Below are 26,022 nucleotides of genomic sequence, written 5' to 3'. Positions count from 1 at the left end.
GGGAGACTTCTTTGACAGTGATGAGGTTTCCAACGCTCCAGGTTGTGCTAGTTTTTTTATTCGGCCAAAGTCGGGTACTTTTCTAACAGACCTCGTATATTCAAACATCAAACTTTTATTTTCTTTTAATGATGCTTGGCTTGCGTGTCCCTTTATTATCACGGCTTTATGGTCCGTGAAATGAAGGGATAGCGGTTCCTGTACGGGTTGCAATTGGAATTTGAAAATACCACGTATATACACGTCCCTCGGATGGTCGGTGGTTTCATATGATCAAAGGACGTGCACGTGAGAGCTAGTTTGGCTGCCATATGTTGTATCAACCACACATTGTTCTTTACGGTAATATCATTCAGGTCACCAACTAACACAAATGGTCTATTCTTTTACTTGTCATAATTACACAATGCCGTGTCAATGAATGTCTTGATATTCCCACTCAACAAATTGGGTGCAAGGTACATGGTCATGATGATGCATCCATCAAAATCGATGGCAGCATATTCACAGTTGCGGCTCTGTCTCGTTGGTAGTAGTTTCAGATTTTGTGCCTTTTCTGTTTGTTGGACGTATGCGGCCACACCACCTGCAGGACGCTCTGCATCATCGATGCACACGACTGGAACGTATCCTTTGATATACGGCCTTTTGGCGTTCCACGTTTCGGTATGACAGAGAACGTCCACCACAGTAAGTATGGGGTCCCGTTCCACATCGTCTACAAGCTTGACATGTTGTCTTCGGGCGTCGTTGAAAGCACGAGACGTAGTAAAGAAGGAAGAATGCCACCCAGGCGAACACGCACGAGAGTCTCACTCGTCAACGTCGTCTTCTTCTTCTACTGCATACCAGAACGCGCGCTTCTCACGAACTAGAGGTCGCTACTACAAACAAACAAACAAACAAACAAACAAACAAACAAACAAACAAACAAACAAACAAACAAACGGAGGATGGACAGACTTACGGCATAAGGAGCTTCGCCCTAAAAAAACGCGCTACGGTTTGCATTTAGCCTCCACAGAAATGCGGCTGCCGTAGGCTGCTAGCGAACCCATAGTTGAAAACATCGAAGTAAACGCGGACAAGATGCAGATAGAATTGGCGATGTCCATGTTTGCTTTGCGCTGTTTTAACTATGGATATGTGCTAACTGGCTCGCATTCACACGCTTGTAAGTTACCTTGCTATCGAACCCACGCCCTCGAGCTTAGCAGTGCGGCACCCTGCTTGCTGAGCAACCACGGCGGGTAGTCGCTGCAATATATGCCACAAATATTCAGGAAACTGCATTTTAGCATGCATATGCCGTTTGAAACATTTAATGAAGACTTATATTGAGAATAAAAATAGAAATCTTTACCTCGGGTTAGGCGTCAGCTTTTGAGCAATATTTCAAACTTTCCATATGTCAGGTTGAAGCGGTAAAGCGTACTATTCGGAGGTGCTCCTTCCGGTCGTACGGTGAAATAAAGATCGCGGAGTGCGAAGCCATTATACATGATACCGCCAAAGAGATGCTGTAGCACGTCCAGCCGGTTGCGGTCAGCCGAGTTTTTTGCCCACGTAACACCTTTAAAACCATAGAATATGAAAAAAAAGGATTATTAATGCGAATTCGATCATATTATACTCAAGATTTCCCGTGAATTTCTATAATCTAAATTACCACGTAGGTGAAAGGGCATAAAAGTCTAGAAGAGGCAGTGAATAAGCATATGTTCGCCGATTTTGTCTTGCGTAGTTTTCATTATTCTGCAAAGAGAATGTCGTAAATTTATCGCTATGAAGTAACAGGCATATTCCTAAAGAATTGACCGTTTCTTATATTTAACTAGTGGGGCGTCACAGCAGTTTTGTACGCTTGCAGCGCCAGGTATCGGTTCTATCATCGGACAATACGGTTGTTGTTAGACTTTAGTTGTTGCTAGCTCGTCGGTGATTGCAAACGACAATAGTATTGGTTACTTCTTCCAATAACCGAGCGCGCAGTGCGATTTGATTTTCGGTGTGCGAAAGGATCATGAGTTGCCTAAATTCCTCGAGAGTTATCTAGTTTACGGGCTTACGTCAAAGAGCGAAGGAAATGTTATACAGTGACGTCAAGAATATACAAATGGCCGCATTTCAGATACTCCTTCAGTTCAGATACTCCTTCTTTCCGGACGTAATTGAAATATGGAATGAATTGCCTATGTGTGTTGTCGAACAGAACGATTTGTCGAAATTTGAACAGACCTTGGAAGACTATCTGTGAGAGTGTAGCGCTTGACCTGGATGTAACCTGTATTTTTGTATCTGCGAATGATGTTCTTTTCTGTTTTTATTACGTTACCCTCTCTGTAAGGACTCTCGCAAGAGAGTCGACAGTATTGTGAAATAAATAAAATAAATAAATATGTGCGTGATCAAAAGCAGAGTGGTAGGCTTAGTATCATGACTACGGAGATCTTTTAGGAAACAGACCAAAAACTGCAATTTAATCGTGAATCAAGATTTACGTTCTCACTGATACATTCTTTTTTAACGCTGTACTTTTAACCCTATTCCAAAGAAAAGAAAAGATACTGTAAATTGCTTGCCGAATGGGTGCCAGAAATGCTTACCCACGCTCACAGAGAGAGAGGAAAGAGTGTCAAGTAGATGACCGTTTCTGAAAACCTATCGACAAAATCGACAAAACATATTTCCGTGCTGTTACAGACGACGAGATGTCGATATATTGCACTGATTGACAAATGAAACAATGCAGGTGGCATGCATTTTCATCACAAAGGCCAATAATTTCAAGGCCCCCTTTGTCAGCTTCTTCAATTTACACGCGGGAAGAGATAAATAATGAAGCAGGGGCAACGTTACGAAAACCACTCAGAATCTAACGAATTTACGAAGAAAAACAAAGAATGTTAGTGCAAAAGTAAAACTGCCATAAAAACATTCAGTAAGAAAATATCTGGCTTTAGAGCAAGAAGACCCTCAATAAGATGGAACACTGGGCGAGTTGGTATCGCTTCATTGCTGCTACACCGTGACAAACACAGATGAAAGACAAAGAAACGGACGCAAAACGGTGCTGCGTTGCGCCCATTTCTTTGCATTTAGTGCGTGTTTGTCACGCTGTAGCAGCAATAAAATGGCCCGTAGTTTATGCATAACCTTCGTAAAGTACGCTAAGCCTTAGTAACCATGTCAACCTTAGCGTTTCTACGCACCATACCTTTTTACGTTTTACAATGACATTGCTTTTGAACTCTGGTGCCCCACTAATTGATAGCGACAGAAATCCGTGAAGGTAAAATGCATGCAGTTAACGCTCAATCCTGTTGCTTCCTTTGGTTCGCTCGAAAGACCTGGGCTACACAGGAGGTCAGGAAGCCGTGGAGGTAATTGCAAGGTGGCGATGGGCCGCCCAACAGTTACGTCTGAGTGCGTCGTGGGCTTAAGCCGCTTCTGCATTTTTCTGTTTGACTCTACTGACCACACATTCGTTACTCCACCGGTAGTTACACCTGGCAGCACACTGTGGGCAGCAGCAGTAGCTACAAGACGCTGCACGAAGTGAGAGTGTCAGCTGGCACATGCCCGATGGCTGCGTTCTCTGGCCTTCTGGCTGTACCATTGGGACGATATTGCGAAAGAAAGCGTGAGCGATTGTTCTTTCTTTCTGACACGAAATTTTAAATTTCTTGCTATATGCAGTGCAATAATAATGAATGTCAACACGAGCCTTGACAATAAATCTGCAAGAATGTTGATGAACAGCTGGTGTTTCACGGCCTCGTTAAGGATAACGCTTTTACACGCTTAGTTTTCAAATTTCATTATATCTTACTAATACAACGTTGTTCTATGCATTCGATGACGAAACTGCCTTCTAGAACTATACCCTTTGAACATGTATCAATCATGAAACAGTGATCTTTACCTGTTATAAATGCTGCAATGACGTTACTCAATAACTTCATTCTTGAAGAGCAAGTAGCAGCACTTTATTCAAAGCATGCGTACGACTGGAACTGAAGATCGCTGCAAAATGTAGATACCACAGAAAGCATCATATCGCGGTTTTCCGTCGCATCAATTCGTTACCTTATAAGTACGTAATTCTATGCTATGAACAACCTAATAAAATACTGATGAACGGGTGTTGAATTATTGTTGGGCCAAGCGAGAGTATAACATGACTGCTCCTTTCCTTTTCTTTCTTTTCATGACTGGCTGCATGCTTGTTCATTGAAAGAATGCAGTTAGAGGTCTACCATACGTACAAGCCGTGCAAATAGTCATTTTGTGTCATAACGAAAGGAACAACTTTCTCAAATCTGTGTAGTCCTTTCTTTTGTCGTATGATTCACTTTGTCGGGAAACAGTTATTTTGCAACAGAAAAACCTTCATTACACACAATGCTAAACGTTAGTTCTCTATAAAAGATGTCAATGTGGGGCTGAAACAAATAATCAAAGCATCCACTCTACAATATATTGTGATATTTAAGTGTATTTCGCTCAGTAACACTAATTGTTTTTCAGAATGCTGTGATTGGTTTGAAAAGCTAGCCTGTCTTCCTTTTCAATGAAACACAGCTTCGTATCAAGGGCGAAGCAATGAATGCGATAGCAACAAATTGGAATGTCACATGAAGAACGGCAAGCAGCTCGAAACTTGCTGCGCACTGCTCAAGCACAAAGGATGCAGGAGAAGAACACACACAGGGCAAGTGCAAACTAAGAATTGTCAAAGCTCGACACTTGCAGCACGCTGCTCAAACACAAAGTACGACGCACGAAAATAACGCACGTGTATACACACGACGAGCGCGAACTGTCATAGTTGTTACTTCTTCTAGTTAGCAGCTCACTCCTTTCGCAAACGCGTTCGCTGCAGCGAGCGAAGTGACCTTCCTGTAGTCTATAGATTGAACGCAAACTGCCGTGAAAGCACAAGACGTACAAACCTCGCCTTCAAGAGATAAGCTTGCGAGCACGGGCGGCTACTCCCTGTATATCAAAGTACACGCCAGAGGCACACATCATAACTCCGGCGAAGCACTAGAGAGATTCAGAATTGAGAATCGAAGGAGCTAGGGAACCCAACAAATTTGCGAGCCGACAGGGCGCATGCGCAGAATGCAAGCCACTCTCGGACTCTTGCGCTCGCGCTTTTCCAATGCTTAAAGGGACACTAAAGAGAAACAATGAATTGGTACCATAGGTTTATAATAAAGGAGAAAACCAAGTTCAAAGTTTCATTTTTAAATTTCGCGCCGTACTTTGTAATTCGTGACGTAAAAGACTTCAAGGAGCATTTAACGTATTTTGGCGCCACTGGCTCGACGAAATTTCCACAAACTCGTTATGGACAATGTACTTCGATTAGTTACAGGACAATGTACTTCGATTTAACCGATTAGGAACTACGTAGGCCCAAGCAGGCGCCGTCAAAAATATTAGATGCAAAGTACTTTATGGCGGAGTTCAATCCGGTGGTGGTGGTGTGCGGCGTGACCACCCTTACTGCGCATGCGCATACCCTCTCCACTCCTCTCCCCCTCTCCACTTTCCATCTCCCCCTCCCTTCTCCACTTTACCTCTCCCATCCCCTTTCCACTCTTCCTCCGAAACGCGGGCTAGACATGCCGAAATTCTCTCCTGCGCAACGCCTCGCTGAGCACCAGCGCATGCGCGTCCCCTCCCCCTCTCTCTCCTCTCCTACGCTGCCCCCCTCTCGCACGCCTGTCGACCGCGTTCCGCGCTCGCCCTGTGAGAATTAAAGGCCAGGCTAGAGGGAAGACAAGACGCGCGTAGCGTTCCTCTTCGCGTTCCACGACGCGAGGTCGGTAGCATGCCAAAAGAACGCCAACGGAACGCGGTCGTGCAAGTGCTCCGGCTTCGCATCGCCTCATGGTCCCATTTAGCGGGAAATGGTGTATGTGACGTCACGACAAATGGTGCGGGAATTCAAAGGTGGCGTCGCCACCTGTATTTTCTTTTTGCACGTTTTCTCGCTTATTAAGCGTCTTCTCGCAGCAAGCGTGGTGTTTTTGGTATCGTGGAAGACTACATTACTAATGCGAGAAAAATCGTTTTGCTCTTTAGTGTCCCTTTAATGTCCCAAGACCCTGCAGCACCTCCCTCTTTGGCAGGGGCGTAGCCAGGGGGGGGGTTGGGGGGTTCAACCCCCCCCCCCCCGAAATTTTCAAATTTGCTTGCGTATATAGGCACGCACACATACAAACGCACGCACGAACATACATAAAGTATAGTTGAACCCCCCCCCGAAAAAAATTTCTGGCTACGCCCCTGCTCTTTGGGTTGTATTGCAGAGCCACTCGTGACTCGTCACTACAACCCTAAAATGGAAAACTAGCGTGGGTCACCAGCGATACGGCGCAAACGCAGCACGGGCGATGATGCAGCATGGCCCGCGTATCGCATAATTTTAATTTCGCCACGTGTGGCGTCCAGAGCCTTGACCCAACGCCGCGTGCGTTTGTGTTCTATCCTGGATAACGAATGGCGCACGGAGTAACTGACTTAGGCGCTCCGGAGTGAGAGGTCGAAGCTTCGAATGCCCGATCACGCGTTTTAAAAATTTTTCTTCTGAATTATTTCTATTTGTGGTTTTTACATGCATATACACACACATATACATATACGGCACATTACGGCAACAGCGAGGGTGACGGCAGAAATTCGCCGAGAGTGTACACATAATTGCTATCGCAAAAAAAAGAAAGTACACTTTCCTGCAGTGGCCGAATAAGAGCCTAAATTGTAGTTCCGTAATATTCTCGTAGCACTGCCATTAACAATTCAAAATTAATTTTGAAGTTTTTTACGAAATTTGCCTGTTCAATGACAGCATCCACTTAAGACGTCATCCATAACTCAGCATAAGTTGAAGTTCAGCATAAGTCATCCCTTTATACAATGTGGTAATGTATTGTGTTACGAAGTAGCAGAAAAATGTGTATCAAACTACTTTGAACAATGCAATATGAAATATAATGCAGCACGGTTAATTAATCCTCCAATTTCAAGTTGCCTACATCAACCCTGGCATTCATAATATACACAAAGAAAGCTTACGTTCCACGGAAAGCAATCGATATCAACAGGAAGTAACAATCAGGGAATTTATAATTTAGAAAACGCCGTCTGCCAGTGGTACAGGCCTGAGGAGCCAAGGCATCAGTGTCGCTGACGGCCTAGCATCGGTGCCTTTTATTCAGTGCTCGCATCAGTATTGCACCTGTGCGAGTTCTCTGCCAGCAACGACTTTACATGCAGAGACTGAGAAAGAAACTCATGGATTACATGAATAGGACAACGTGTTAAACTTTTTATACTCTATAGAAATGTGAAACATCTAAGTAGCTTAGATTCATACACGAAACGATAATATATAGCCTCAATATGAAGGGCACTCTGAAGGTGACAGGACAAACGGTGATAGCAAGCATTAGTTGCATCGCGCGACATTTGTTACTAGTGGTAGCTCTATAAGCAAAAGTCTGTCAGAACTTCTCTGTGGGTTCAGGCCATTCGCTCCGCTATTTCGTATAAAGACATCAAAGGGCATCAGAGGTGCGGGCATGAGTACAAGAGCTCGGCCTCTTTTATATGTCGAAAAAGCGCAGGCGATTGTTATGATGTCTCGCAAAAAAAAAAAAAAAACTTAGCGCAGCTTGTGCTAAGTCGCTCAAGGCTGGGTCACAGCAGAGCCAGCAGGCGCCCAGCTGGTCCTGTAGGGGCTAGGCTTTTACCCTCTCACTTCTTCCATTCCCGCACTTTGTTATACTATACTGTACACGGCTATTAGGGGCCGCCCGTTTCGGCATCTCTTGTTGACCAGCTGTAAAGAGTGCTTGGGCGGTGATTGAACCATGGAGGAAGGAAAAATCAGGAGAGGCCCTATCGTATCCTGATGCATTGCGCGGAAAGTGTGGCGGAAGTGACGTCAGATTTGTGGGGCAAACAAACCGGTATGGGGCAAACAAAACAGCAGACACCCCGCGGCGTGCTCTCCGCGGTGGTTCGCTTCTGAGCAGATTTGTAGTCCCGGCGTCAACTTCGCGCGTATTGTGCGATTCGCACGCAGTAAAATGTTGCAAGCAGACGTTTACCAGGCTATTCGTGCGTGGCAGGCCCGAGCGCTGCGTGCTAAAAATTCTTCCTGGAGCGTTTTTTACCACAGTACCGAAAGTACCGGTAAGTGCCGCAATCAAAAACATTCAGCCCCGGCATCATCGTATTGTAACTCGCCTAGCAATGACTTACGCGTTCTGCTGGGCGTTAGGCCTTTGTTTTCCTTTCACGCTGTCCGATGTCCCGATCTATTGCCCCATTAGCGGTTCTTTGCTCGTGTATATGGAGTGAGCGTAGCTATTCGGCGCAACGTCAACCTATAGTTGACGTAACTTCACGTCGAAAAGAGGACACCTCTATTGTATACGCGATCGTGTGCGTAAAGTTTGTAATTACAGTGCGCATACAGCTACCAGCACGCAGCGAGCGCACACCGCGCAATACATACATCACGTAGTCCGATAACAACAACAAAAAGTTTATTGCCCTTCCCTATGAACGACACAGCCTCTAAGAACGCGGTACGATGCCTTCGGCGCATGGTATGTATACGGCGCGTCAGACGCCAAAAACAAAAGTTCACGTGTGTTCCGAGTTGACACAATGAGTAAGAAGCAACAAAGCGCACATCCGAGAGCTTCGCATGCAAATATCATGCATTAGTAATCAGCAATGAAGCGAACGTACGTACACATAAAAGTGACACCCGGCACGCACTTTCCACAGTTCATGCTATTTGCACCGGGACAGCCGGCCATTGCGTAGCTTTCCTAAAACACAGGAGCAGCACGCCTGAATCGACTACGCCACTTGCACGGCAAAAAAAAAAAGTAACCCAGGGTGCTATTCTGGACATTGTCAAATTCCGCCATGTTGTCGAATTCCGCCATGTTGATGATTTGATTGGTCACGCGAGGTCGTTCGCATTGTGGCGCTGCAATGGCGTTACGACACAGGAATCCGCGATGACGTAACGTGCCAAAAAATAGTTAATTTTTTCCGAAGTAACGCTTCACCGTACTCTGTCATGTAGAAATAAAGGTTTGGGTGGAACAACGAAACCGAAATATGGTACTGAGCTGTGCCTACGGTCAACTTGCGGTTTATCGAAACTACTGCTCGCTTGACGAAGAGCCGCCATGTCTGCAACACGATTGGACATTGCACTGATGGCGCCCATTGCGTCACAGGACCTCACTTTTCGTAGCGTCAATTTGACGTTGCATGACGTTGCATCCTGTGAAATTTGCAGCTTAAAATGTGAGAACGATGAAGTGCCCAAAATTGGCCGCCATATTGTTGTAAATTGAGTTGCTTGTTCGATGTGCAGCCTCACATACGTATGTGTAGATGCCATTCCGTGAGTTACTTTACAAGCATGTTTTCGGTTAGTAATATTATAAAGTGTTGTACATAAAGCTTGCTTGTTAAAATAAAAGGTTAGTGTTTAATTTGGCTTCTTCGAAGTTGCGGTTCTCGCCGCAAGAGATCGCTAGATAAGCGAAGAAAAATGGCGCTGCCCATTGTTGTGTAGTGGCTGGAGCTGCAGGAAGCATCGCGAGTACCGCGATGCTTTTGTGATGACCGATCAATTATTTCAACTGTGGTGCCGGCTGACGAAGGACACTGTGCGATGGCTGTGCGGGGAGCTTCGCCAGGACCTGGAGAGGCGGCGTACGGACACGAGAACAGCGCCGACCGTTGTTGTTGTTTTTGTTGAGCTACAAGTGCTTTGCGCCCTTCGCTTGTTCGCCACCGGCAGTTACCACAACGCGATCTCGAACAACATGGACGTGGCGACGAGCTAGTCCAGTGTGGGTCTCACGATTCATGCTGTCATGGAAGCGATCGTCGAGCGCCTCGGCAATGAGTGGATCGCCCTCCCTGCCAAAAGGAAGTTTTTGTCCACATAGATGCAAGATTTGAAGGCTGCGTTGAGGTGGTCGACGACACGTTCGTGTGCATAAGTGCGCCGTATGAAAAGGACGATTGAAAAGGACGACTTTTGCCGCAAGAACTTTTACGCCCTCAGCGTCATGGTGGTGAGAACAAATTTCATCTTAAATAATCTCGCGCATGCCGTTAGTAGAATGCAAAGGAGGAACGCGAAAGACAGCTTTTCGCCACTCTCCAGTATTTTAACGACATTTGGCGTGGCTCCAACTGCATTGATAGAAAAGAACGCAGTAGTCGCGGTAAACGAAGTTTCCGTCACTATTTAGTTTTGGCAGGGGTGACTTGACACCATGAAAAGTTCGAGCTTCATATTTGATCGTGGCAGCTTTTAAGAAAAGTAATGCATGAAAGGAAATCAAACGTATTGATTGCGCTCTAATTTCATAAACAGTGATATGCAGACATGCAGTAACTGCCACATATGAAATGAAAGATACAGCTGTCGAAGTTGCGCTCCGAAAGCAACTCAAGAGAAATAAGTGCGTTAGACCACACAGTTACAGTTGTTCTGCATGTAGCTGGTTGTATTGCTGTTGCCGACTTCCTTCCAATGTAAACAACTCTCTGCAGGTATGTAACCAACCCTGCCGATGACAGCCCTCGCACTCGGGGCTCGTGCACGACGCCTTTATGTGGAAGACATCTACCGTGAGCCAGGACAGGGCAGTGGACGCCGTCGCCAGGTTGCTGAAAACCTGCTTGGTATGCAAGCGTGAGAATGCTTGTGTGGTGTCTTAGTGTAGCAAAAACATTATTCATGGTTTTTTATTACACGCTGCATGGTTCTTAACTACTCAAGTCTCTTTGTCCAAATTTCTGCCCCGTATGTTATTACTGGCAGCTACCTTGGTCGAACACTATCTACTTTAGTGGCACTCGTGTTCCCTTGAATGAAAATTCTCTCATGCACACATTTAAGAAAACAAGTCATACTGAGACCCGAGGCGGCACACAATAATCCGACTTGCTCTCAGTGTATAATTGCAACTTGTCTTTCTATGGTCATGGGAAAGACTACTAGTGCAATAGAAAGGTCAAGCATGAAATAAACTTTCATGAAGACATTGTATGATCCTTTATTATAAGGTGGTGAAATAATAAATAGTAAGCATGCGATGATACAGAAAATGCTACACTCTGAGGTTATGTTAAAAAAAAGAATACATCAAATACAACTGCCATAGATGTTGTACATTCGTAAATACAATTATGTGTAGAAAGAACAACTTGTATAAAAAATACAAATAGGCAAGCACAGCCATGTGATATATAGCAATAAAATAAGTCAACTGACAACTCAAAAGTATTTCTGTCATGGTTCATAAAAAGCACTAAAAAACAACTCAAACGGTTGCAAAAGAAACCTGCTGTCACTTTTCATTGACGGCCTAAGCACAAAAAAAACTAAGGGAAACCAATCCTTAAGTGCGCTGACCGTCTGCAGCCGCACATCAGTCCCATGCAATCAAAAGAAAGCACAACACCCTTACCACCAAAGAAGATGCGCCTTCTGTCACTCGCCCCTTCTTCTCTATGAAAGAAGTTAAAGGTTGCAGTTCAGTAGCTTCGTTGTCATTCCTCCTGACGAAGGAATTGAGTTGATAAAGCCATTTTTTCGTTGGAGCATTTCAAAAGCCGTAATTTTGTAACCTAACCAGACAAGCAATTCTGTCAATATGTCTAGCTGTAAAAAAAAAAGGAAAGCAGTGCATACCAGTGACACGATGTCTTCGAATAAGTTAAAAGAAGTTAGAAAGGAAGAGTACATATTCATGTATACATTCATATCATGCTAATTCGAACACTGTCCTCCACAGGTGATAGTGCATACTCTCTTCAACCTTGGCTGCTTAACCCCATCCCTGGAGCACATCCTGCAGAATCCTCTGCTGCCAGATTCCACAGCACCCACTCTTCACTGCAGTGCGTCGTATAACGGTGCACTGGAGTCCTCAAGGTCCACTTTCGGTGCTTGCAGAGGTACAGGACACTGTACTATGGCCCACTCTTCACGTCGAAGATCATCGCAGTTTGTGTCGTGCTTCACAACCTCGGTGTTTGGCAGCAGCTGCCTGAACCAGACGACGTCCCTTGCACTTGAAGAACTCAAATGAGAATATGAGGACCTTTACAACAACAATAGCGACGATACGGCTGCAGTAGACATGTACCAGGCGGGTAGGCAAAGGCAGGATCACGCTCTGTAGTGGTTCACAGCTGGGCACGACTCGATGTAATGAGGTTTACATTCCTGCGAGATGTGCGCAGAAACGTGAAACACAAGAAGCTCTTGCTGTTTCTCCTGACAAAGTAGCCACTTGCATTGTGTTCGATCCTATACCTATCCCCTGTACTTGTGTTCTTGCAGGAATTGTATTCTGACAAAAGCTTCATTGTGTTCGTTCATTGAGAGCATGCTAATTGTACCAAGCAGTTAGGCAAAAGCATGCTCAGCTTCTGCCGCAAATCATAGCAGGACTAGTTTGTTGAGACCATAGTGACTCTGTAAACAGCCTGTGTTATTTTGCAGCAGTGCATGCAACATTGAATGCCATTCCAGAGCATTGTTTTCAGCACTTTATTCACAATGCGAACCGGTGTGATGAATGTACGAGTCTGGCAGGTGTGTACAAAAGCTCTATTCATGTAGTAGCCACTCCCACATGCAAGAGCACAAGCTTGCTATGGTTGGTAATCTATGTAAACGCTTATAGGCACAAAACGAAGCAGTACCAAAAGGGGCAACGTGGGCACAGCACTGTGTAGCTACTTTCTGTCCTGGTTTCTTTGGTGGACTATAAAAGTTTACATGCAAGAGTAATACGTGATATTTCAGAATGTATTGTGAGTCAATTCATCATCTTCTGTCAATTCATCATTGTGAGTCAATTTATCATCCTTGCAGTAATAAAAAGCAGGCAAGATGTCTCATTGTTTACATCTCTGTCTTATCATTCACTGCTGCCAACAAAGACAAAGGATGCCTCTAATAATATACCAGCAAGTTTTGAAACAAGCACATCTGCATAAAAGACATCGCTTTGAATGCAGTTTGTGCACTTCTTAGTGCTGCCAGTTCAATGTAACATCAACTGTGTGAAATACAATTCCTCTTCTTTATCTGTGGCCATTATGCACTTCTTATCCGTATGTTGTAAGCAACGTGGAAGTACCTTCCACAGTTAACACCTTCGGAGATGCATCACTTCTGTGGATTGAGATTCGCCTAGACTTTATCTTTCAGATTCAACTGATCGCGCGTAACGTGAGGTCCTGAAACTTAACTCTTATTGCTTCTGCTTATGTATATTTACATGATTGTAACTTTTACTTACAGTAGTCCTTACGCATCCTCAGCAAAACATATAGCACCATCTTAATGATCACGACAATTCAGGAAGATACTTCGCGCATCGGAGACGTTATAAATAAATCAGCTGGCTGTTGGGCTAGTTGGCACATTACTTAAGATAAACTAGACGCGGAACAGCCACCGCAACAAAAAAGACAGAAGGAACAGAAGGGGCATTATTAATACTTGCAATGCTGTGCAGCTCCTCATCTCTATACTATCGGCAGCGCTTATGGTCGCCGCGGGCCCTGGAAACGAAGGGCCACCGCAGCCCAAGACGGGGTCGACGCGCATACTTGTCACGATGCGGGCGTCGTCCACCTAAACGTGCGTCGCCAAATCGAACGGCCCTCCGCCTCTTCTCCTGCAATAAGCATGTGTATAGCTGAAACGTCAACACCACCCGGGTGAAACGCAAGCTTACCTGACTGCACTGTCATTCCGCGCGTCGAGCTCGAGCTGCCGCCACTTTTTAGTTCGCCATAGCCACCGCCACTCCGGCGGCGGCCTGCTGCTAGGGCCCAGGCGGTAAAGGCGCTCTGTCATCGTCTGTCACGGCTCCCGCCGTACCTCCGGTAGTAAGTCGCAAATCACCCTCCCCATACGGGGACGATCAGTAAAAAAATGCAACATCGCGGCCTACTGTCCGACGATCTGCCGACATAACCACTGAATACCTACACAAAACAACCAGCGAAATAACGATGTCGGCAATGTCGACGCTGGCTTGGCTTGCTCGCTTATTGGCTAAAAAATTACTATGGCTTTGTCGCTCATCTCCAAATGTGGCGCTGAATTGCAGACGATATCGTCCGCTTCACGACTTTAAAACTAAATGCTTCAGTTTCCCTTTATTTTTTTGTTGTTGCATTTACAATTACAGAAACAAAATGTTACTTAATTGCGCGTTTCTTTGATTTTATGTCCACTTCACGTCACGTTTCGCAAGCATTTCATGCGTTTGCGTCATCATTGTGTACACGTCACGCCTACGTCAAATTCGACAGAAAATGGCGGAAGTCCAGGATAGCACCCCCAGACTGCAAAAGTTTCGCGACTCGCTCGATGCGCGCATGCGCTTGCGAACGACGCGACGGAAATCGCGAAATGTTTAGCTGCTCCTTCGCTAGGCGGCGATGCAAGTGTTTGCGATGGGGAGGCTTCACGAATGTGACGTCAGGGCCTCTCCTTAGTATTCATTCCTCCATGGATCGAACGCGTGGCGGTTCATGATGATAATAATGTTCTATCTATGGCACACGGCAAACCTCGAGCAAAACAACTCTGCTGCAATATACCATGCGGGAAAGCTTGACATGGGGAAAAACCCTGTGTGCAAAGTGTACACGCGCTCATACATACATACATACATACATACATACATACATACATACATACATACATACATACATACATACATACATACATACATACATACATACATACATACATACGAGCAAGGTTTTTTTAAGTCCGGTGATTAATAAGTAGAACACACAGGGCCCCTTTTGCATTCGCCGAAGGGGCCTGGATGGCGAAAGCATTGTCTTTTATTTTTGTTATTAATAATGAATTATTTGTTAATTATTATTACTAAATATTATTGTTTGTTTAGATAAATAATTGATTGATTAGTACCCTCAAGTCCCCAAGACATTAGAGAGAGGAGTGGTACATGTGAAAATACTTAACATATTAACAGCTATATTGGAGTAACAATACGATATGAAGAATAAATACTTTGTTGTATATTATTAGCTAGTATGGTGTAACAGCAACGCAGCACTACAGGTGAGAGTAACAAGGGATAAAATTGCGTACGGTACAGTGCAGCTGGCGTCACGTAGCGCATGACCACCGCGGGCAAAAAAAAAAAAACGCTTTTCACACTCGCCGCCATGGCAGCGAACAGCGCTGACTTACACTCCTAGGTTTGCATGAGCACAAATGCCCGATGATATGGACGGGAGCACGACCGCTGCCGGGGGAGTGCGCATCGTCTCCGGATCAAAATAGAGTTATTTGCCTGCCTGCCTGACCGCCGCCGTAGCTCAGGTCGTAGAGCATCGGGTGCGTTATCCGAAGGTTGCAGGTTCGGTCCCTGCCGGCGGCAAGTTCTCTTTTCGTCCATTTCACTTTCTTGACATTTATATCCTAATTACTGCAATAAAGTTAAACAGACTACGAATAATCTCTCGTATACCTTCCTTAGCTTCATAGCCTTAAAGGGGTGGTGCCATCAAATTTCGAGGCTATAACAAGCCTGTTGTGGGTTTCCTCTGTATGCAAGGACACTCCACACGAAGGCTCGGACACAGCAAACGTTTAGAATATGTTTTAATTCACTTCCAAAGTGTACCTAAATGGCCATTCTACCGAACGAAACCCATCGCTAGCGCGCGAACTCTGACGTAGATCTATAGGAGGGGCAACGAAAGTTGTAGTGACGTCACACCAGATCTGCTGTAGTGGCGTGAGTGACCTCCGGACCTCCGCCACCCTCCGCAGCCTACGCACCGGCTGTAGTGAACTAGAATATATTCTAGGTCACTACAGTACCGGCAAAGCATCGCTTGCTACATCACTCACCGAGTTCCGATCGCTTCCTGGCTAAGTGCGTCACAGCCTTGTGTGGTCACGTGACCAAGCCTCCTACACTTCTACGTCACTACCCAACCTCGGCGCCCAGAAACCGAAACCGAAAGTTGTCCACATCAAAAGGCGATATTAAATTATTTAGCGAGAATACATGAATCTTGGTGCGTGCATCATGCTTCCTGGAGCTATAGGAAACGCTTACAGCAAAGAACGCGCAAGCCATAAATTTGGTGGTACTATCCCTTTAAGGTTGTGTCTACCAAAGAAAAAAAACGGGCCCTTCAATTCTCTGCTTTCATATGTCACGCTCTTTACATAAACGAAAGAAGGGGAATTGTAAGGGCTCGTTTTTCTTTGCTAGACAAAACATTATTTAGAACAAGCCAGAAAGCTACGTAATGATGTAAATGCAAGGAAAGTAAAGTGGACGAAAAGGTAACTTCTCGCCTGCAGGGACCGAACCAGTGACCTTCGAATAATGTGTCCGATGCTCTATCACTGAGCTACGGCGGCGGTCATCCTCCCGTCCACTTTATGGAGTATACATATGCATTTAAACCTAAGAATGTTAGTCAGCTCCTGTAGTAGCCACGAAGGCTAGTGTGAAACTCTATTTTTCTGCCTGCTCGCGTCACGAACACGTGATGTTTTTACAAGCTGGCAGCTGACCAATAATCTCTCGCATACTACAGGAAGGCGTCCAGTCTGCAAAAACGCGACCCTCACTCCGAAACAAAAGAAGGGGAACTTTAAGGACAAGAAAAAGGACAAAAAAAAGGAAGCCACGAACAACAGCGCTGGCGTATTAGTCGACAACACCGCCCAGTAATACTTCTGCAGCGCAAAACGAAGGAAAGAAAGGGCAGTGTTGAACAAAGGATAACATCAACCAACTATCAGCATCTTCAGAGTAAACCATGCATATTTCGCGCGTACACCCATCCGATAGACAATGAATTTCCTTTCCTGTCGAACCAATTGAAGGCCTGCTCACACACACGCTGCCCAGCCTAGCCATTTCCAAAGCCACCATAATTTCTCGTGTCAGCTGGTCCCGAAGACGCTTGACAACCGGACAAAGCTGATACTCAGGAACGCAGTCACAGTCGCAGCAGTGGATACCAAGGTGACCAGATACCGTCGCAGAAACGCTGTAAGCGTGTTCTTTTAGACGCTCATTGAGACACCGGCCAGTTTGGCTGATGTGCCACTTGCCACAAGACAGTGGTAATGAATACACCACGCCTTCAGCGCATGGAACACACTTATTTCGATGCTTGGTTCTGCAAGCGCGGGTTTCCCGATCATTAGGGTTGACGGCCCTGCACAAGCTAGCCAACTTCTCAAGGGCAGAGAGTACTACATCAACCTGGCATCTGCCGGCTATTCTCTTCAGATTATGGGACACACCGTGGATGTAAGGAATGACGACAAAATTTATATTGTCTGGTGCATTTTCACGTGTTTGAGCGAGCGTCTCTGGGCTCGTTTCACCCCACCCATTCCACGAAGTTGCGGCGGATCGTTCAGTGCCGTGGCGGGTATCGCGTGCGTCCGGCGGTCTGGTAATGGTAGCAAGTATATATCAGCGGGAGGACGCACTTAAAGAAATAAAGTTCTTTCTGCCCCAACGGTATAACAACCGAAGTTGTCGGATGGCAGCTGCGGCGTTCGCCGCACGTCGCATTTTTCGTTCGCGAAAAACACGGCGTGCGTTTCCAGCTCTAGTTGCTAGAGTTCTATTGCCGCGTTCGCTGTCTTGGAAATTCACGTTTTCCGCGAAGCGGTGGTTGAAACAGCAATTCCTTGTTGTCTTGAAGTTGTGTAGTCCCGGCGATAGGTATCCGCCGCCAAGTATTTTTCTCACACCGTGGTATCCGCTGCCATCGTCGCAGCAACGGGCGTCCATCGCTGTTACTTTATCTCGTCGATCGTGTCTGACAAGTGTCCTCACTTAAAAAGAGTATAAATAGCACCGTGAGCACGATAAAACACGGACAACAGCTCGAAACTCCACTGACAACCACTCGGTAACACCGCTTCGTTACCGAGGGAGAATGAAAGAAGCAAAAAATCGCCAGATCCCACGTACCGTGGGAATCGAAGTTATGCGAAGCATGCGCGGTATGGTGACTGTGGCGAAACGAGAAACGCCGAGCTAAGCCACTGCTAATTTTTGTCTTAGCGTTCTCGCATTTAAAAGGCTAACGTGGGTTCTCGCCGTTCTCGGGTAGATATAAACTGTCAATCACCTGTGGTGCATACCCGCACTCCGCGGCCCATTGTAAACGGGTATGTGCAACGCGTGTCTGCAGGAAAGAGTTTGACGACGTACGCGACAGGGTTTTTATGTTATTCATGTCATGACCCGACAGTCATATTCGTCAAATCCTCCTACGCTCCCATGCTAATTTTGGTCTACACCAAGTTCAGGAGGCGATCATGAGAGCACCCAGACATAGTCGGCTAGATAGATAGATAGATAGATAGATAGATAGATAGATAGATAGATAGATAGATAGATAGATAGATAGATAGATAGATAGATAGATAGATAGATAGATAGATAGATAGATAGATAGATAGATAGATAGATAGATAGATAGATAGATAGATAGATAGATAGATAGATAGATAGATAGATAGATAGATAGATAGATAGATAGATAGATAGATAGATAGATAGATAGATAGATAGATAGATAGATAGATAGATAGATAGATAGATAGATAGATAGATGGATGGATGGATGGATGGATGGATGGAAACGCTCAAAGTGCCTTGGGTTCGCGAAGAAATGCTTCGCATTTCAAATTACGCCACAGTCACCTTCCCGCCGCATACTTCGCAGAACATCGATTCCCACGGTACGTGGATCTCCAGTTTTTCTTTCGATCTTTTTTTTTTTTGCGACGCATTCCACACCAGTTGCTCCGCCATGATCGGCCGAGCCAAGCGTCGCATAGCAACGGAAGCGTGGCTCTTCTTTTTGTGCTTCTCACTTCGCGCGCCTAATCTTTCGTGCTGCTTTCGGCGGCTTTATTATGCAGCGTACAAATACGCAAAAAGGGTGATGAGAGCGTCCACGGAAGATGTCATATCTCCTGCCCTTTCCTGAATGCACATGCTGGAGCTTTCGAATAATTCTGGTACATGTCTGCTTTGGGAACGTTAGTTGCGGTGTTCATGGCAATATATATCTGTTTCCCTCATCGCAACAAAAACACAGAACAATGTATTTTGCATGTGGCTTAGAGCTTCCAGACAACATAACGTTACGCCCCGCCACGGTGGTCTAGTGGTTATGGCGCTCGACTGCTGACCCGAAGGTCGCGGGATCGAATCCCGGCCGCGGCGGCTGCATTTTCGATGGAGGCGAAAATGTCTGAGGCCCGTGTGCTTAGATTTAGGTGCACGTTAAAGAACCCCAGGTGGTCGAAATTTCCGGAGCCCTCCACTACGGCGTCTCTCATAATCATATCGTGGTTTTGGGACGTTAAACCCCAGATATTAAAAAAAAATTATTAACATAACGTTACACCGTCGACCACAAACATTGTGTCGTTCAGATGTGGCCTATCTCTAATACGATAATCAGCATTAGGTGGTGATGGACAGATATTCGTACTTATGAATTATGCCATACGCGTCAGATTAGTATCTTCTCTTGAGCCGATCACGTAGAGTTTTAAGCATTACATTTTTCATCTCTCACTAAGACATGAGTGTTCCTATCATTGATATGCGCTGTTCGTATTATTCTATTTGTGCGCATGCAGCGTGACTTCCTGATTATATCGTCCAGCATCTATGCACACACACACACACACACACGCGCACACACACACCACACACACACACACACACATATATATATGTGTGTATATATATTATATATATATATATATATATATATATATATATATATATATATATATATATATATATATATATATATACACACACACACGTACCTTGATCAGTAACCTTGCACTACAAAACGTCCTACCTCCACATTTCTTGCATATCTGGGTCCAGCTAAATATGTCCCTTAGGTGAAGTTGCGCGTGTGCAGACGGTTTACGACTATAGTGAGAAAGTAAGATGCTAAGGGACGACTGTAAATACGAGTGTCAAGCAAGGTAAAAGAAATGGGGATAGAAGTGTTGCACGTTGCCGACTATTACGTGCTAGACTGCATGATCCAAATATCTGTAAATAAATAATAAACAACACGCATCTCTAAACAACACAACTTGCAATAAGGTGATCGAAGCTCCTACGTAGATGACAAGGTCTAGTCATATACAAACAAGGGACTGATTCGTATTGGGCCAAAATCAAAATATTGTGATTTCATTTCGGTCAGGTAAAAGTCTTGCATGAATGGTGAAATAAAATATATTCGCTGCATTTAGGGCTGTCATTCTTAAAGATAAGAGAAGGCTCAGCTTTCATGCAAACATCTACCACTCTTCAATACTCTGCAAATATTTACAACTCTTCACAAGAAAGCAGGTTTTCTCGATCTTATGTTATGCTTCTAGTAAACGTCTTCAGCTGCTTTCATAGCATATATTGTCATGTTCCATCACTGTTTATGCGATTGCTACCGGCATTTAAATGAGATGAGCTCAACCTTTTCACCTTCTCTTCGATGATGTATAGTGCATTCTTGGCGCACGCAGAAAGACGGTGAGCAAAACAGGGAAGGTCTTCGCTCTCAGGAAAAAGCGGCATATCAAATCGTGTTGGTGAATCACGCTCATCTACTTATATATGTCACACGTTTATGTAGTGCTGATGCAAGGACGCTGCGCCGTAACATCTTATTGAATTTCTGGCACATTCGCCTCCACTCGGCTACTTTAGTTGTTAAAATAGCTGCGTAAAAAACCTAAATGAACACCACAATGGCGCATCTTAAAAGGCTTTGGCTTTATATGCGATTCCCAAAGGTAATCAGTTTTCACGTATTTTGTTGGTTTTACCAGCAGACTACAAAAAATTTCCGCTTTTTATACTTGTCTCAAGCATATCCGGCTTTTTTCGCCAAGAAAGTCAACGTCCAAAGGGCGCATGCTTTATGAGCACACAATGTGGTATGTTGTTTTTAGTGCGCAGCACTTTAGGGAACCAGCTTTTCGTGCATCCATCTTAAGTGGCATGATCACGCTCACACTAAAGCGCTCAATACACGCGATAACAAGGCTAGCAATGCTTAAATCCGCGTTAAAATGAATGAAGAAACTTTGAAAGAATATAATTAACACAAATATCGAAGAAGTAATCGCATTAATGAACTTAAAATCCCCATAACATTTCGCAAACATCGGTCTGACACCGACGGGGCGCAAGACAGGGCACCACCGCCTCGCCGAGCGAACGAATGCCCCTCCCCCCTGCGTCGCCTCGGCATCGGCGTTGCGCCGGCGCGTCGCTGCGTCGCTACGTGACTACATCTGATAGGGGAAACAGCCTGACGGAACTCGCTGCAAACGACGCGCATTTCAACTTCCATAACAAGCAGAAAGTCGATAAAGCAGAGCAAAAAGTAGTGCACATGCAGCACACCGAGTTGTGTGAATCTGCCTCACAAGATTCTACTTGTGCCGAGGAAGCCCTACATGCTTACCTCAAGCATTGGCGTGATTGACGCTGTGGTAAACGTATCAGTGAGAACTCTACGAACGGGAATCGCTCGGCGCCCGCACGACGCGCTTCCTCAGGTTTCACAGTTGTGGAGCTGCTGTACGTTTTTTCGCCGGAAGGCTGATATTAGGCATTGCATATTTACATTGATAGACCAAGCAGTGTGTGAAAAGTAGCCGAATAAGTTACTTCCATGCAGAGAATCTAGCAAGAAACGCAGTAATGCTGCTTTGACTCAATCTGGTACATCAGAGAGGCGGCGCGGAGCAGTGTTGGTGGCGTTGTACATGCAACCCCAACGCGAATTCGCCGAAGTGCCTCCTCTTGTAAGCGTGTAAACCATCTTCGAGGTCGGAACCACCAGGAGGTACGAGTACACAGAACAACGCCTTATGATGTGTTGGCACGGCAGCTGGCATGACCGTCACTTCTGTCGCTGCTGTGCCAGAGCAATTGCGTGACTTCCCACTTCAACACTCGGCGCGACGCTGCGTATGCGAAAGTAACAATCTAAACAAACATATACACAAAGGGTGCAATGCTCTGCGGTGCACGCTCACGAGAGCCAAGCTAGAAAATATAGGAACATTCTAGCTGACACATAAGAGTATGTAATTATACCGCAGGAGATGTAACAGTTGGCTGATCGCTTGGCTGGTCGTCTGGCAGTACTTTATTGGAACTTGCGGTCATAAAGGTAACACAGCACTTAAAGGCTCACACAGTACATAGAGCAGCACGATTGCTGAAATAATCATGCCATATTGCTGTACACTCATTCGCCAAATGATTTATTCTCCACAGAGGACTGTGCAAGCTATCAGCGTGTACTGTGTGAGCGTAGTCATCACTGGCATATGCCCTTCCTGATGTCCTAATCAACAGCAACATGGCATCCGTCGGTAGCAATGGTTTGTGGAGATAAAACTGTTGCAATGGGCAAGAGCCGGTAGCGTCCATGCAGCTTCCCGCATAGACGGTAAATGCGAAAGAAATTTATACAGCATAGAATAAAGTATATGCTTCAAAAATCGATTGAAAAAATTTCAAATCATGTTCGCCGTGGTCCGCTTTAGTTGCTTGGTCAGGCCCTTCTTTCGTGGATGGTAAACAGTTCAAGGTTGATGCCGGGTAAACCAAACGTGCATATTGTCCTCAGTAACATTTGACAAGATGGCGCGGCCTCATTTAGTAGGCGCTTCAAAGGGAGCACCAAGCTTCATTGCCACGTTAAGCACTAAGAAGTTGGCCACAAATCTTCGCCGCGGGCGTCTGAAGGACACAGCCCCGCTACGGTGGTCTAGTGGTTATGGCGTTCGACTGCTGCCTCGAAAGTCGCGGGATCGAATCCCTGTCTGGGCGGCTACATTTCCGATGGAGGCGAAAATGTTTGAGGCCCGTGTACTTAGATTTAGGTGCATGTTAAAGAACCCCAGGTGGTCAAAATTTACGGAGCCCTCCACTACGGCGTCTTTCATAATGGCATCGCGGTTTTCGGACGTTAAACCCCAGATAATATTGTTATTTTGAAGGCCGCAGGTTCTTCTGTCTTGTCCGTTGCTGTTGCCCTGTGCCTCTTCCTCCATTTTCGTGGCTTCCACCTCTCTGTCTCACCCTTCACCGCTGCCTCGTCGTGCTTTTGATCAATATTCTTCGCGTACTCCGCAACGTTCGCTCCGCCTCTAGTCATCAGCATCCGCGCCCTGTAAAACTTCGCCGGCCTTTATTCGACGCCCAAAGCTCCCTGTGTGATTTCATCACTTTCTTCTCTTTCTCTTCTTTTTTGATCGTCGCCGGCTCACTAACTTTTCGACGACGCATCTGCCTAACTCCTTCTCCTCGTTCTTCACGTCCTCCGTACATACGGCGTCAGGTGCACCGTGAGGACAGCCTCCGATAGCACCGGTGGACATGCTGGACACCATTGGCTGGTCACTCATCTTGCCTCGTGGGGAGTTCGCAGCTGCCGCGGCTACTGGCATCATTATGAAATGAGGCGGCAGGCAGTGTCCTTCATTCTCACCACAGTGTCCAGAATTGCACCTGGAGTGTATGTCATGGAGGCAAGTGGCACCATCCGAGACGCCTGTAAGCCCGAACTGCTCCTCACCGCTGGGTCGCTTCGACAAATCCCGGGCTGTGGACACCCTCGAGTAACATCACAGGTGGCGCGGCCTTTCCTAGGAACACTGTCTTTCCCGGAACGCTCCAGCGCCCCACGACGGGCCCAGTGTGGGAGATGGCCGTGACTCCAGCAGACTAAGGTCGAAGTCCATCAGTCCGGCGCGGCCGGGCCCGCCAGGATGCGCTGCGTCCGACAGCTTTGAGCCACAGCCCCAGCCATGGCGCACGCATCTTTCACCACCCGCACACCCCGGTGTCTCTTTTTATCGCTACTTGTGTAAACAAGGTCTCAGCATATCACCAGAAAAATGCGCACTAGTGGCATTCACTCGGAAACTAATGAAACCTTATGTCATCTCAATAAACGGGCGGCCCATTCCTTATGCCAGAACTCACAGGTTTCTTGGCGTAATCATCGACAGGGGCCTATGTTGGAGCCCGCACGTGGCCTACCTGAAGCAGCGCCTGACAGCAATTTCCCAGTTATTCAAGTTCTTGGCAGGAAAGACGTGGGGGATATGAGTAGACGCAATGCTGGAACTCTACAGAGCGCTCTTTCTCGGTTTTCTTAGATATAGCCTGCCCGTGCTGAGTAATCCTTGTAAGACCAATATTCGTGTTCTGCAGGCAGTACAAGCTCAAGCACTCAGAGCGTGCCTTGGTTTGCCCAGATGTACGTCAATAGAGGCAACTATTGCTATTGCTCGTGACCATCCAATGCAAATTCACATTACGGTGGAAGTCCTGAGAACGCACGTCAGGCATTTTGCACGTGCTCCCTGTCATCACCTTGCAACACTGCCTTCAGAGAGGCGCCAAGCATCATTTTCTAAAACTATCGTCAAGTACAACGACAAACTTCCCTCCAAGCGACTGTGACAGAAATGTCGCGTACCACGCAGGAGTGACCGACTGATTCTATGTGTGCTGTGTCATGTGCTATCTTTCTATCTTTCTCTCTCTCTCTCTTTCCTCTCCATCTTTAAATCCCCCCCACCCTGTCACCATGTGTAGGGTAGCAAACCGGTTGTCCTATACTGGTTAACCTCCCTACCTTTCCTTCTCTACTATTTCTTCTCTTTTCTCCTTCATAGTGTCCCTCCAGCGGCTAAGCCCCGCAATATTTAAATAGGACATGGCCACATATCATGGTATGAACAGCACCTATTCCTCCGGTAGCCAAGCCCCACAATATTTAAACAGGACATAACCATATATGTGATGGCATGACCAGCATCCATTCATAACGAAAGCTGAAAGGGTCCCTTATAATTTTGCCTAAAAGGACTCTCAGGTGAAAGCCATCCTTTAGGTGCGGAGCACTTTAGGGGCCCGGTTTGTTGTCCAGCCATGCATCTCATGCGGCGTGATCACGCACACAGTAAAGAGCTCAATACAGGCCATAACAAGGCTAGAAATGCTCAAAAGCGGGTTAAAGTGAACGAACAAGGTGTCACAAGTTCTTGCAACAAGTTTTACATTGGGCAAACTAGTAGGTACGTAAACATCAGAATGCAGGAGCATGCGCGTAATGTCGAAAACGGCACAGGTTCTCATTTGTCCATTCATTGTCAAAGAAGTGCTTGTAAACCTTGTTCTGATAAAACGGAAATCTTGCATTGCCACAGAGACCAGCGCTCACGGGAGATTATGGATGTATTTTCAATGTCACTAAAAGGTGATAATTGTATCGGTCAGCCTTCGTTAGCACTATCAGATGCAGAAGTACCATACCTCACGGATAGCTTGCGTCACGTCCACGTCTCATCAGCCACATAGCCTCTTGTTGTTCAGCATGCACGATGATCGTTTCTTTCCTTAGGTTTTCCTGATGCTATTTATTCTGCTTCTTTTCAGACTAAAATTTAGTTGCCAGTCAGCGCTGTAGTCTGTCTTTTCTATTCTCGTCCTCGCGTTTTGTCGCGCTGATATTCGTTCAAAATGGAAGCACACCAACTCGCCCAATTGACAGTTCTGATGCAGTATAATCTCCAACCAGTCTGTTGTGTCGGCAGGCATTCCATGCTTATATCTAGACTCGATTGCGGGAGAGGCAGCCATTTTTATTAGCTTTTTCATTATCTCACTTACTTTGATTAATTATTCGCCTTGGCCATTTTCTCTGCTATATTCGACCTCAAAGTCCAATATCCTCATAGGCGTCTTGCATTGAAGTTCATCTTCATACACGCGATGATTTTTGTATGACGCCATAGATCCAACACGGCTATCATGTGTCATTGCCCTTATA

The 26,022-nt window shown here is 45.8% G+C and overlaps 1 long non-coding RNA gene across 4 annotated transcripts; it reads right to left on the bottom strand.

The window, feature by feature from the left end:
* Positions 1–1,399: 1,399 nt before the first annotated feature.
* LOC119372135 (uncharacterized) lies at positions 1,400–25,552 on the bottom strand. Of its 4 annotated transcripts, none has more exons than XR_005179438.2 (3): positions 25,506–25,552; positions 3,926–4,026; positions 1,400–1,573 (listed from the first exon to the last, which is right to left on the bottom strand). It is a non-coding gene; the product is annotated as an uncharacterized LOC119372135 (long non-coding RNA). The 4 variants fall into 4 exon arrangements; XR_005179437.1 differs by lacking the exon at positions 25,506–25,552 and adding an exon at positions 20,005–20,100; XR_005179440.2 differs by lacking the exon at positions 25,506–25,552 and adding an exon at positions 19,970–20,081.
* Positions 25,553–26,022: the final 470 nt, after the last annotated feature.

Source organism: Rhipicephalus sanguineus, chromosome 10, assembly GCF_013339695.2.
Source record: "Rhipicephalus sanguineus isolate Rsan-2018 chromosome 10, BIME_Rsan_1.4, whole genome shotgun sequence".
In the NCBI taxonomy this organism is placed as follows: domain Eukaryota; kingdom Metazoa; phylum Arthropoda; class Arachnida; order Ixodida; family Ixodidae; genus Rhipicephalus; species Rhipicephalus sanguineus.
The sequence above is the reverse complement of the archived record's forward strand: the minus strand, read 5'-3'. Positions and strand labels throughout refer to the sequence as shown.